Source organism: Dendrobium catenatum, unplaced genomic scaffold, assembly GCF_001605985.2.
Source record: "Dendrobium catenatum unplaced genomic scaffold, ASM160598v2 fragScaff_scaffold_1289, whole genome shotgun sequence".
Lineage (NCBI taxonomy): Eukaryota > Viridiplantae > Streptophyta > Magnoliopsida > Asparagales > Orchidaceae > Dendrobium > Dendrobium catenatum.
Genome location: NW_021319751.1, coordinates 137846 through 153945, shown reverse-complemented (window position 1 = coordinate 153945; position 16100 = coordinate 137846). Strand labels below are relative to the sequence as shown.

The 16100-nt window shown below is 24.0% G+C and overlaps 1 pseudogene; it reads left to right on the top strand.

Annotated features, from left to right (window-relative positions):
* The first annotated feature begins 13565 nt into the window (after positions 1-13565).
* LOC110095919 lies at positions 13566-15867 on the top strand (annotated as a pseudogene).
* Positions 15868-16100: the final 233 nt, after the last annotated feature.

The following is a 16100-nucleotide window of genomic DNA, read 5'->3' as shown; positions in this document are numbered from 1 at the left end:
TATATAATGCTTGAATAAACTTGTACATAGTATGTATAATACTTTTTCATAGCATGTATAATGCTTGTACATAGTGTGTATAAATTTGCACATAATGTGTAAAAGTTATGTATATAACATTTATAAACTTATACATAGTATATATAAGCCTTATACAAAGCATGTATAAACTTGCACATAATGTGTAAAAATAATGTATGTATCTTGTATAAACTTATACATGTTGTGTATAATCCTTATACATAGCGTGTATAAACTTATACAAAATGTGCATAAACTTGTTCATAGTTTGTATAATTCCTGTACATAGTGTGTATAATGCCTATAAATAGCGTGTGTATAATGTTTAAATAAACTTATATATAGTCTGTATAATACTTATAAATAATGTATATAATACTTGTACATATAATATATAAACTTGTACGTAGTGTGAATAATGCTTATATAAACTTTTACATAATGTGTATAATGCTTATACGTAGTATATACAAACTTGTACCTAGTTTTTATAATGCTTATATATAGTGTTTAAAATCATATACATAGTATGTTTAATGCCTGTGCATAGTTTAAATAAACTTATCTATAGTATGTATAAACCTTATACATTGCATTAAAAACTTGTATATAGTGTGTATAATGCTTGTACATAGCATATACAAATTTGTACATAATGTGTAAAATGCTTGTACGTAGCATGTATAAACTTATATATAGTATGTATAAATCTTATATATTGAGTGTACAAACTTGTACATAGTGTGTATACTACTTATACATAGCATACATAAACTTATATATAGTGTATAAAATGCTTGTAAATAGCATATATAAACTTCTGTAATTCATGTATAATGCTTGTACATAGCATGTATAAATTTATACATAGTGTGTATAATACTTATACATATCATATATATAGTCTGTATAATACTTATATATAACATGTATAAACTTATACATAGTGTGTATAATTCTTATTTATAGTGTACAAAATGCTTATACACATCGTGTATAAACTTGTACATAATGTGTATAAAACTTATACATAGTGTGTATATTATTTATAGATAATATATATAAACTTCTATATAGTATGCATAATGCTTGTATAAACTTATGTGTAGTGTGTATAATACTTTTATATAGCATGTATAATGCCTGTATATAGTATGAACAATGCTGATATATAGCTTGTGTAAACTTGTACATAGTGTATATAAACTTATTCAGAGTGTATAATACTTATGAATACTGTGTATAATGCTTATATATATCATGTATAAATATATACATATTATGTATAATACTTGTCTATAGCATTGAATGTAGTGTAGGACTATTGTATAAACTTATATATAAAGTGTATAATTCGTGTATACAATATACAATTCTCATATATAGTATGTATATAATGTGTATAATATTTGTACACAATGTTTATAAACTTATATATAATGTTTATAATACTTATATATAGCATGTATAAACTTGTACGTAATATTTATAATATTTACATAAACTTATACATAGCGTGTATAATACTTTTGCATAGCCTGTATAATGCTTATACACAGTGTGTATAAACTTGAACATAGTGTGTAAAAATTATGTATATAGCATTTATAAACTTAGACATAGTATGTATAAGTCTTATACATGGAATGTATAAACTTGCACATAGTGTATAAAAATTATGTATATAAATATATAAACTTATACATGGTTTGTATAATCCTTATACGTAGCGTGTATACACTTGTACATACTGATCATAAACTTGTTCATAGTTTGTATAATCCTTATACATAGCATATAAAAACTTGTACATAGTCTCTTTAATGTTTGTATATAGCGTGTGTATAATATTTGAATAAACTTGTAAATAGTGTATATAATGCTTGTACATAGAATATAAAAACTTGTATATAATGTGTATAATGCTTGTATAAACTTGTATATAATATGCATAATGTTTGTACATAGAATCTTTAATACTTGAATAAACTTATATATAGTGATTATAATACTTGTACATAGCGTGTACAAACTTGGATATAGTTTTTATAATGCTTATATGTAGTATTTACAATTATATACATAGTGTGTATAATCCTTTCACATAGCATGTATAAACTTGTATATAATGTGTATAAACTTGAAAATTATGGGTATAAACTTGTACATAATGTGTATAATACTTATACACAACATGTACAAATTTGTACATAATATATATAAACTTGTATACTTCATGTATAATGATTGTACATAGCATGTATAAACTTGTACATAGTGTGTATAATACTTATACAGGCCAAGTACATAGTGTGTATAATACTTATATATAGCATATATAAATAACTTATACATAGTGTGTATAACTCTTATTTATAGTGTTTAAAATACTTGTATATATCGTGTATATAGTTATATATAGTGTATATAATACATGTATATTGTATGTAAAACTTTTACATAGTGTGTATAAAACTTGTACATAATATTTATAATACTTATACATAGTGTATAAAAACTTATACATAATATGTATAATGCTTGTACATAGCATGTATAAACTTGTACATAATGCTTATATTATTTATAAATAGCATGTATAAACTTCTACATAGTATGCTTAATACTTGTATAAACTTATACCTAATATATATAATACTTTTATATTTCATGTATAATACTTGTATATAGTATGTATAATGCTTGTATATAGCTTGTATAAACTTTTACATAGTGTATATAAACTTATTTAGAGTGTATAATACTTATAAATAGTATATATAATGCTTGTACATAGCGCATATAAATAAGTATGTAATGTGTATAATATTTGTACATAGCGCATATAAATAAGTATGTAATGTGTAAATAACTTATACATAGTATGTATAATTCTTGTATATTTCATATAAAACTTATACATAGTATGTATAAAACTTCTACATAGTATTTATAATGATTTTATAAAATATGTAGAAACTTATACATAATATGTATAATGCTTGTACATAGCATGTATAAATTTATACAAAGTGTATATTATTTATAGATTGTGTGTATAAACTTTTATATAGTATGCATAATTCTTATATAAACTTCTCTGCAGTGTATATAAAACTTTTATATATAATGCTTGTATATAGCATGTACAATGCTTAAATATAGCTTGTATAAAATTATACATAGTATATATAAACTTATATAGAGTGTATAATACTTATGAATAGTGTATATAATGCTTGTACATAACGTGTATAAATATATACATAGTATATATAATACTTGTATGTAATATTAAACGTAGTGTAGAATGCTTGTATAAATATATATATAATATGAATAATTCTTATATACAGTGTGTGCAATGCTTGTATATAGCATGTACATAGTGTGTATGATGCTTGTACACAACTTATATAAACTTATACATAATGTGTATAATGCTTATACATAGTATGTATAAACTTGTATATAATATATATAATATTTATATTAACTTGTACATAGTTTGCATAATACTTGTACATAATATTTGTAATGCTTGTACTTAGTGTGTATAAACTTACACATAGTGTGTAAAAATTATGTATGTAGCATTTATAAACTTATACATAACGTGTATAAGTTTGCACATAGTATATAAAAATTATGTGTATATCATATATAAACTTATACATGGTGTGTATAATCCTTATATATAGCGTGTATAAACTTATACATACTCTGTATAATACTGGTACATTGCTTGTGTATAATGTTTGAATAAGCTTGTACATAGTGTGTATAATGCTTGTAAATAGTGTGTATAATGCTTGTATATAGAATGTATAAACTTTTATAGAGTCTGTATAATGCTTGTATTAAATTGTACATAATTTGTATAATGCTTGAATATAGTGTGTGTGTGTAATATTTGAATAAACTTATATATAGTGTGTATAATGCTTGTAAATATTATGTATAATGCTTGTACATAGAATGTATAAACTTGTACATAATTTTTATGATACTTGAATAAACTTGTACAAAGTGCGTATAATGCTTATACATAGCATCTATAATAATTATATAAACTTATACATAGTGTGATAATGCTTGTACATAGCATGTACAAATGTTTATGTATTTTTTATAATGTTTATATATAGTGTTCACAAATATATATATAGTGTGTATAGTACTTGTATATAGCATGTATAAACTTGCATTTAGTGTGTAAAATGCTTGTACATAATGTGTATAAACTTGTACAATTTATGTATAGTGTGTATAATACTTATACATATCATGTACATAGTATGTATAATACTTATAAATAGCGTGTATAAACTTATACATAATGTGTATAATTTTTATTTATATTATGTAAAATGTTTATACGTATCATGTATAAACTTTTACATAGTGTGCATAATAATTATATATTACATATAAAAATAATAAATAGTGTGCATAAAATTCTTACATAGTGTTTATAATGCTTATACATAGTGTGTATAAACTTATACATAATATGTATAATATTTGTACATTGCGTGTATAAACTTATATATAGTGTGTATATTATTTATACATATTGTGTATAAACTTCTATATAGTATGCAGAATACTTGTATAAGCTTATACGTAATGTGCATAATACTTTTATATAACATGTATAATGCTTGTATATAGCATATATATTGCTTATATATAGCTTATATAAACTTGTATATAGTGTATATAAACTTATTTAGAGTGTATAATACTTATAAATAGTATGTATAATACTTATGAATAGAGTGTATAATACTTGTATATAGCAATTAATGTAAGGTAAAATGCTTATATAAACAGATATTTAATGTGTATAATTCATGTATACAGTGTGTGCAATGCTCGTATATAGCATATACATAGGTTGTATAAGGCTTGTACAAAACTTATATAAAATGTTGCATAATTTGTATAATGCTTATTCAAAATATGGATAAACTTGTACATAATGTGCATAAAGTTATTCATAGTTTGCATAATCCATATACATAGGGTGTGTAAAGTTGTACAAAATTTGTATAATGCTTGTACGTAGCATGTATATAATATTTGAATAAATATGTTCATAGTGTGTATAATGCTTGTAAACAGTGTGTATAATGCTTATACATAGAATGTATAAACTTGTACATAATATGTATAATGCTTGTATAAACTTATACATAGGGTGTATATTTTTTATACAAAGCATCTATAATATTTATATAAACTTGTACAATGTGTGTATAATGCTTGTATATAGCATGTACAAATTTGTACATAGTTTTTATAATTCTTATATATATTATTTACAAACATATATATAGTTTGTATAATGCTTGTACATAACATGTATAAAATTGTATATAGTTTGAATAAACTTTTATATTACGTGTATAAAGTTGTACATAGTGTGTACAATACTTGTATAAAGCATGTACAAACTTATACATAGTGTGTAAAATGCTTGCACATAGCGTTTATAAACTTGTATAATTTATGTATAATACTTGTATATAGCTTGTATAAACATGTATATAGTGTGTATAAAACTTATATGACCATGTACATATTGTGTAAAATGCTTATATATAACGTGTATAAACTTATACATAGTGAGTATAATTCTTATTTATAGTGTATAAAATGCTTGTATATATCATGTATAAACTTAAACATAATGTGTATAATTCTTTTATATTGCATATAAAACTTGACATAGTGTGTATAAAACTTGTACATAGAGTTTATAATGCTTATACATAATATGTATAATGCTTGTACATAGTGTGTATAAACTTGTACTTAGTATGCATATTATTTATAAATAGCATGTACAAACTTCTACATAGTATGAATAATGCTTGTATAAAATTTTACGTAGTGTGTATAATACTTTTATATAGCGTGTATAATGCTTGTATAAAGCATGTACAACACTTATATATAATTTGTATAAATTTTTATATAGTATATATAAACTTATTCAGAGTGTATAATACTTATGAATAGTGTATATAATGCTTGTACATATCAAGTATAAATATGTATATAGTGTGTATAATACTTGTGTATAATTTTGAACGTAGTATAGAATACTTGTATAAACTTACATATAATTTATATAATTCATGTAAACAGTGTGTGAAATCCTCATATATAGCGTGTACATAGTGTGTATAATGCTTGTACATAACGTGTTTAAAATTATACATAATATTTATAATGTTATATATAGTATATATAAACTTGTACATAATATGTACAATGTTTGTATAAACTTGTGCATAATGTGTATAATACTTATACATAATATATATAATGCTTTTAAATAACATGTATAAACTTGAACATAATATATAAAAATTATGTATATAATATTTATAAACTTATACATAGTATGTATAAGCCTTATATATAACATGTATAAACTTGCACATAGTGTATGAAAATTATGTATATAGCATTTATAAACCTATTCATGGTGTGTATAACCCTTATAAATAGAGTGTATAAACTTGTATATAATGTGCATAAACCTGTTCATAGTTTGTATAATCCTTGTACATAGCGTGTATATACTTATACATAGTTTATATAATGCTTGTACATAGCGTGTATATAATGTTAGAATAAACTTGTATATAGTGTGTATAATGCTTATATATAGAATGTATAAACTTGTATAGAGTGTTTATAATGCTTGTATAAACTTATACATAGTGTGTATAATATTTGTAAATAGAATATATAATAATTGTATAAACTTGTACATAGTATGTAAAATGATTATACATAACATGGATAAACTTGTTCATAGTTTTTATAATGCTTATATATAGTATTTACAAAAATATACATAGTATGTATAATGCTTGTGCATAGCATGTATAAACTTGTATATAGTGCGTATAAACTTATATATAGCATTAAACATAATGTAGAATTCTTGTATAAACTTACATATAATATGTATAATTCATTTATATATTGTATGCAATGCTCGTATATAGGGTGTATATTATGTGTATAATAGTTATACATAATATGCATAAACTTATACATAATATGTATAATGCTTACACATAGTATGTATAAATTTGTGCATAACATATACAATGTTTGTATAAACTTGTTCATAATATGTATAGTACATGCACATAGCATGTATAATGCTTGTACATAGCATGTATAAACTTGAACATAGTGTGTAAAAATTATGTAGGTAGAGTTTATAAACTTATACATAATATTTATAATACTTCTATAAACTTGTACATAGTGTGTATAATGCTTGAACATAACAACTATAATACTTGTATAAACTTATACAAAGTGTGTATAATGCATGTACATAGCATGTACAAACTTATACATAATGTGTATAATACTTATACAAAGTATGTTTAAACGTATACATAGCATGTACAATATTTTTATAAACTTGTATATAGTGAGTATAATACTTATACAAAATATGTGTAATGCTTGTACATAGCGTGTATAAACTTGCACATAGTGTGTAAAAATTATGTATATAGCATTTATAAATATTTATATATATGTATAAGCCTTATACATAACATGTGTAAACTTCCATATAGTGTGTAAAAATTATGTATATAGCTTGTATAAACTTGAACATAGTGTATATAATCCTTATACATAGCGTGTATAAACTTATACATAATGTGCATAATCTTATTTATAGTTTGTATAATCCGTATACATAGCGTGTATAAACTTGTATATAATTTATATAATGCTTGTACATAGCATGTTTATAATGTTTTAACAAACTTATACATAGTTTTTATAATGCTTATAAATAATGTGTATAATGCTTGTACATAGAATGTATAAACTTATATATAGTGTGTATACTGCTTATATAAACTTAAACATAGTGTGTATAATGCTTGTGCATAATATCTATAATACTTATAAAAATTTATACATAGTGTGTATAATACTTATACATAGCATGTACAAACTTGTATATAGTTTTTATAATGCTTATATATAGTGTTTACAAACATATACATAGTATATATAATGCTTGTACATATTTGGTATAAACTTGTATATAGTGTGAATAAACTTGTATATTGCATGTATAAACTTATATATATGTGTATAATACTTATACATAGCATGTACAAACTTATACATAATGTGTAAAATGCTTGTACATAGCTTGTATAAACTGATATAATTCATGTATTACTTATACATAGCATGTATAAACTTATAAATAGTGTGTATAATACTTATACATTCCATGTACATAGTGTGTATAATACTTATACATAGCATGTACAAACTTGTACATAGTTTTTATAATGCTTATAAATAGTATTTACAAACGTATACAAAGTATATATAATGTACAAACTTGTATATTGCATCTATAAACTTATATATATAATGTACAAACTTGTATATTGCATCCATAAACCTTTACATAGTGTATATTATACTTGTATATTGCATGTAAAACTTATACATAGTGTGTACAAAACTTATACATATTGTTTAAAATTCTTATACATAGTGTGTACAAACTTATACATAATATATATAATCCGTGTATATAGCATGTATAAACTTGTACATAGTGTGTAAATTATGTATAGATAACGTGTATAAACTTTTACATAATATACATAATGCTTGTATAAACTCTTATATAGTATATATAATACTTTTATATAGCTTGCATAATGCTTGTATATAGCATATATAATGCTTATATATAGCTTATTTAAACTTGTACATTGTGTATATAAAATTATTCATGAGTGTATAATATTAATGAATCGTGTGTTTAATGATTCTATATATCATGTATAAATATATACATAGTGTGTATAATACTTGAATATAGAATTGGACGTAGTATAGAATTCTTCTATAAACTTATATATAATGTATATAATTCATGTATACAGTATGTGTAATGCTTTTATATAGCTTGTACATAGTGTGTATAATGCTTGTACATAACATGTATAAACTTATACATAATGTGTATAATACTTATACATAACGAGTATAAACTTATACATAACATGTATAATAATTGTATAAACTTGTATATATAGTGTATTATACTTATACATATCATGTATAATGCTTGAACATAGCGTGTATTAACTTACACATAGTGTATAAAAATTATGTATATAGCGTTTATAAACTTATACATAGTATGTATAAACCATATACATATCATGTATAAACTTGCACATAGTATATAAAAATTATATACATAGCATGTATAAATTTATACATTGTGTGTATAATCCTTAACATAGCATATATAAACTTGTACATAATATGCATAGAATTATTCATAGTTTATATAATCCTCATACATAGTGTGTATAAACTTGTACATAGAATGTATATAATATTTGAATAAACTTATACATAGTGTGTATAATGCTTATAAATAGTGTGTATAATACTTGTACATATAATGTATAAACTTGTATATAATGTGTATAATGCTTGTATAAACTTGTATATAGTGTATATAATACTTGTATATAGCATCAATAATGCTTGTATAAACTTATACATAGTCTGTATAATGCTTGTACATAACATGTACAAACTTGTACATAATTTTTATAGTGCATATATATAGTGTTTCCAAATATATATATATTGTGTATAATGTTTGTACATAACAGGTTTAAACTTGTATATAGTGTGTATAAATATATACATTCTGTATATAAACTTATACATATTATTTATAATACTTGTATATAACATGTACAAACCTATACATAGTGTGTAAAATGCTTGTACATAGCGTGTATAAACTTATACAATTCATGTATAATGCTTATACATACCATGTACATAGTGTGTATAATGATTATATATAGTGGGTATAAACTTATACATAATGTGTCTAATTCTTATTTATAATGTATAAAATGCTTGTACATATTGTGTATAAACTTGTGCATAGTTTGTATAATACTTCTATATTGCATGTAAAACTTGTACATAGTGTGTATAAAACTTATACATATTATTTATTATGCTTATACATAGTGTGTTCAAACTTATACAAAATATATATAATGCTTGTACATAGTATGTATAATCTTATATATAGTGTGTATATTATTTATAGATAGCGTTTATAAACTTCTACATAGTATGCATATTGCTTGTATAAACTTATATATAGTGTATATAATACTTTTATATAGCGTGTACACTGCTTGTATATAGCTTGTATAATAATTATAAATAGCTTGTATAAACTTGTATATAGTGTATATAAAATTATTCAAAGTGTTTAATAATTATGAATAGTCTGTATAATGCTTATACATAACCTGTATAAATATGTACATAGTATGTATAATACTTGTATATAAAATTGAACGTAGTGTAGAATGCTTGTATAAACTTATATATAATGTCTATAATTCATGTATACAGTGTGTGCAATGCTCGTACATAGTGTGTACATAGTATTTATAATGCTTGTACATATCGTGCATAAATTTATACATAATCTGTAAAATGCTTATACATAACATGTTTAATATTTGTATAAACTTATACATAGTGTGTATAATACATGTACATAATATTTATAATGCTTGTACATAGCGTGTATAAACTTACGTATAATAATATATAAAAATTATGTTTATAACATTTTTAAAATTATACATAGTATGTATAAGACTTATACATAAAATGTATAAACTTGCACATAGTGTGTAAAAATTATATATATATCGTATATAAACTTATGCATGGTGTATATAATCCTTATACAAAGTGTGTATAAACTTATACATAATGTGTCTAAATCTGTTCATAGTTTGTATAAACATTATACAAAGCATACATAAACTAAAACATAATCTATATAATGCTTGCATATAGCATGAGTATAATGTTTGAATAAAGTTGTACATAATGTATATAATGCTTGCAAATAGTGTATATAATGCTTGTAAATAGAATGTATAAACTTGTACATAATATGTATAATGCTTGTATAAACTTATACATAGTGTGTATAATACTTGTACATAGCATCTATAATACTTGTATAAACTTGTACATAGTGTATATAATACTTGTACATAACATATACAAACTTATAGATAATTTTTATAATGCTTATATAAATTGTTTATAAACATATACATAGTGTGTATAATGCTTATACATAACTTGTTTAAACTTGTATATAGTGTGTATAAACTTGTACATTATATGTATATACTTATACATAGTGTGTATAATACTTGCACATAGAATTTATAAACTTGTACATAGCGTATAAAAGGCTTGTACATAGCGTGTATAAACCTATATAATTCATGTATTATGCCTATACATAGTATGATAAACTTATTCATAATGTGTATAATACTTATACATACCATGTACATAGTGTGTATAATGCTTATATATAGTGTGTATAAACTTATACATAGTGTATATAGTTCTTATTTTTAGTGTGTAAAATGCTTGTATATATTATCTATAAACATGTACATATTGTGTATCATTCTTATATATTGCATGTAAAACTTGTATAGAGTGTGTATAGAACTTATACATAGTATTTATAATGATTATACATAGTGTGTATAAACTTATACATAATATGTATAATGCTTGTATATAGCATGTATAAACTTGTACATAATATGTATATTATTTATAGATAGCATGTATAAACTTCTATATATTATGTATAATGCTTGTATAAACTTATACGTAGTATATATAATACTTTAATATAGCATGTATATTGCTTTTATATAGCATATACAATGCTTATATATAGCTTCTATAAACTTATATATAGTGTAGATAAACTTATTCAAAGTGTATAATACTTATGAATCGTGTGTATAATGCTTGTACATAGCGTGTATAAATATGTATATAGTGTGTATAATTCTTGTATATAGCTTGAACTTAGTGTAGAATGCTTGTATAAACTTATATGTAATAATTAAAATTTATGTATTTAGTATTTACAATGCTCGTATATATCGTGTACATAGTGTGTATAATGCTTTTACATAACATATATAAACTTATATAAAATGTGTATAATGCTTATATATAGTATTTATAAACTTGTACATAACATGTACAATATTTGTATAAACTTGTACATAGCATGTACAGTATTTGTATAAACTTGTACATATTATATATAATAGTTATACATAGCATGTGTAATGCTTATACATAGAGGGTATAAACTTGCACATTGTGTAAAAATTATGTATATAACATTTTTAAATTTATATATAGTATGTATAAGACTTATACATAGCATGTATAAACTTGCACATAGTGTGTAACAATTATGTATATTATGTTTATAAACTTATACATGGTGTGTATAATCCATATACATAGCGAGTATAAACTTCTACATAATATGCCTAAACTTGTTCATAATTTGTATAATCCTTATACATAGCGTGTATAAACTTGTACAGAGTATGTATAAACTTTTACATAGCATGTGTATAATGCTTGAATAAACTTGTACTTAGTGTGTATAATGCTTGTAAATAGTATTTATAATTCTTGTACATAGAATGTATAAACTTATACATAGTGTGTATGATGCTTGTATAAACTTGTACATAGTGTGTAAAATACTTATATAAACTTATACATAGTGTGTATAATACTTATACATAGTATGTAAAAACTTATAAATAATTTTTATAATGCTTATATATAGTGTTTACAAACATATACATACTATGTATAATGCTTGTACATAGTATATATAAAATTGTATATAGTATGTATAAACTTATACATAGATGTACAAACTTATATATAGTGTATAAAATGCTTGTACATAGCGTGTATAAACTTGTATAATTCATATATAATACTTGTACATAGCATATATAAACTTGTACATACTGTTTATAATACTTATACATACCATATACATAGTGTGTATAATGATAATATATAGTGTGTATAAACTTATACATAGTGTATATAAACTTATACATAGTGTGTATAATTCTTATTTATAGTATATAAAATACTTGTACATATTATATATAAACTTATATATAGTATGTATAATACTTGTATATTGCTTGTAAAACTTATAGATAGTGTGTATAAAACTTGTACGTAGTGTTTATAATGCTTATACGTAGTGTGTACACTATAAAAAAATACCTTTTAACAACACTATTATCTAAGTGTCCTAACAAATATATATTAGGGCATATAATGATTTTGGTGCTAATTAGAGATCTTGTGCGACAAGTCCCCGCTTCACCCCGCACTATCTCAAACTTTCCCCTTCCTATTATTATTCTTTCATTTTTCTCAAGCGTGTATTCCTCCCGAAGTCGAATACTTGATCGTTGCAGCTACATTGCCTATCGAGGCCTCCTCTTCCCCTTATTATTTTTTTCATCTTTCTCAAGCACAGCATTTCTAATGTGGCCTGCGTGCGATTCATCGATCGCTGACACTACTTCATGACAGCTGCATTAGGTAAGTCTTCTAATGGATTTTAATCTTTTTCAAGCATAATATTCTTTATTGATTCCAATATATAATGCCAATTGTGTAGGGTTCATAAAATATTCTTGTTCACTCTTTTGATTTTCTAAGGTTATTGAGGTTCTTAATTTGCAAGTTTTGAACAATCTATCGAATGTCGTAGCACCGAATGTAAATTGTTTTTGTATATAATAAAAGGTAAATCTTCTGACCTTGTCATTATCTTCTCTATCACTAATTTTGAAGTTTATTAATTAGGTCATTGGTGTGATTTTAGTTCGTTTGAGTTAGTTGTTGGATTCATTGCATCCTGATTCCATAAAGGTGTTTAGGAGTTAAGGTACATAGGCAATCGAGTAGTGAAATAAGGTTATAGAAGATAGACATATAATGTTTGTGTAAATATTTATGAAGACCCAAAGTCAACCGGTAAGGAAAATAGATATAATTTTTGTCAGAGGATTATAATGAAAAAAAAAAGTCAATTTCAAGTTATTGAGGCTTTTTTATTTTGTGTGTGAAGATTTACAGAAATTAGAATTAGCATTTCTAAAACATTAAGAGGACTAGCCAAGATGCTGATTAAGCCGACCCTAGTAGTTGGGCTTAAGGATGATGATATCAGGGTATAAAATTCAAGGTAGCTTAAATTGCTTGTAATGTTTTATCGATGACAAGCTAAATAAAATGATGAAGGCTGCATTGGAAGAGGATTCTATCTTTGTGATGTTGAAGGCTGCATTGGAAGAGGATTGTATCTTTGACTTAGCTTCAGATGACAAGCTGAATAAAATGCTGAGAGAACTTGATGCTTTTATTTTGATTGTATACCTATGTGATGATAATCAATTTGCAGCTGTTTCTATTTAAATTAAACTTTTATTATTGTTAACTAAAAATATTGTGCTATAGGGTTCTCAGATGCATATTGTTTATTTGTTCATTGCACTACTTTTTATGTGGTTTACACTAGAAAGGAATAAAATAATTAACACAAGCAAGGTTTATCATTGGTATCATTGGTAGATTTTCCTGCTATAAGAAAGATGAATCATTTTTATAGGAGCACATTTCAACATGAAAAAAATGCATGCAGTCTATGTGCTTCTTCTTTCCATGCATTTTATTACCATAATTTTCTTTGTTGGTTACTGAATAAATGACCATAATTAAATAAAATTCTTGATAGCCCATTAAAGTATGCTCTATGATTTTGGTTATATCATTTTATTTTTAATATTCACTCTTCTTTTCTTTTTCGTTATGCAGTTATTTGTCAATTAGCAGCTCTTCATCATCAAAATAATTTTCTAATTCTTTCCTGAGTGAGCTGTGACTAGATTATTCAAACTTCAATTGCAAATAAGGATAAAGTATAGTTTAAACTATGTTATTAAGTTAGTGAGATGAGACTCGATGCATCAAATTTCATTTGTAAATAACGATGAAGTATATTTTAAACTACGTTATCAAGTTAGTGAGAGTTCATCTTGAATGTTAGTGATGGAAATTATGTGCATGTGCCCTAGAAAGGTCTTCAAAACCAAGTAAGGTGAAGTATGAACTCAATAAAAAGACTGGGCTGATAAAGGTAAACTAGGAATTCCTCTAAAATAGCCAAATCCCTTCACTCAAAAATAAGAAAATAAAATTTGAGAAGAAAAAGGAATTGTTCCTCCCCTCTTGTGCAGGTATATCATGTTCTTTACTCATTGGGGGTGTACCCCAACAACTATTGTTTCATTCCACAAACACTCTGTGAAGACAACAACCCTCTGGATGTTCTTGTTCTCATGCAGGTATGCTATTAGGAAAATGTATTTTTTTTTTATAATATATTTTAAAATTATCAGTTGCTCTGTTCTATGCTTACAAGAATTATTCATGTGGATTATTCGTGTTTCTTCTTTGAACAGGAGCCAATCCTCCCAAGATGTTTCCTTCGTGCAAAAGCTATAGGCCTCATGCCTATGATTGATTAGGTTTTATTCTTTTATTTTATATGCAAATCAAACTTATATCATTTTGATTCTAAAATTTATCCGTATTTGGTAAAGCTATTGATTTATTATATACGTTGTTCAAAACAAGGAGAATAGGATGATAAAATAAAAGTTGTTTGTGATTGTGATCCTGAATATAGATATTATACATATATCAAGGAGCTCGCACCTCATCGTTTGGCTAAAATTAGGCGCTTCTTTGAAGATTGTATCCTCAAAATTTAGCTAATGTGCATACTATGTTTTCTTTGATATTCCTTGTCTTTCAGATTTATAAACCATCTTTTAATTAAATTATGTAAAATGTGTTCATCTTTTTATGTCACCTTCTTACATCTAGACGGTCAGGGATATCATTGTTGTGAGGAATTTGCCAAAGAAATGGGTTTGGAAGTATATTTGAAATTTGGCTTAGCAAGAAGTAGCAATAATAATTGCTCTCCACTTGTAATGAATATTTAAAGGTATATAAGAAAACTGCAAGATGGATCTAAACCTTTATTGTTA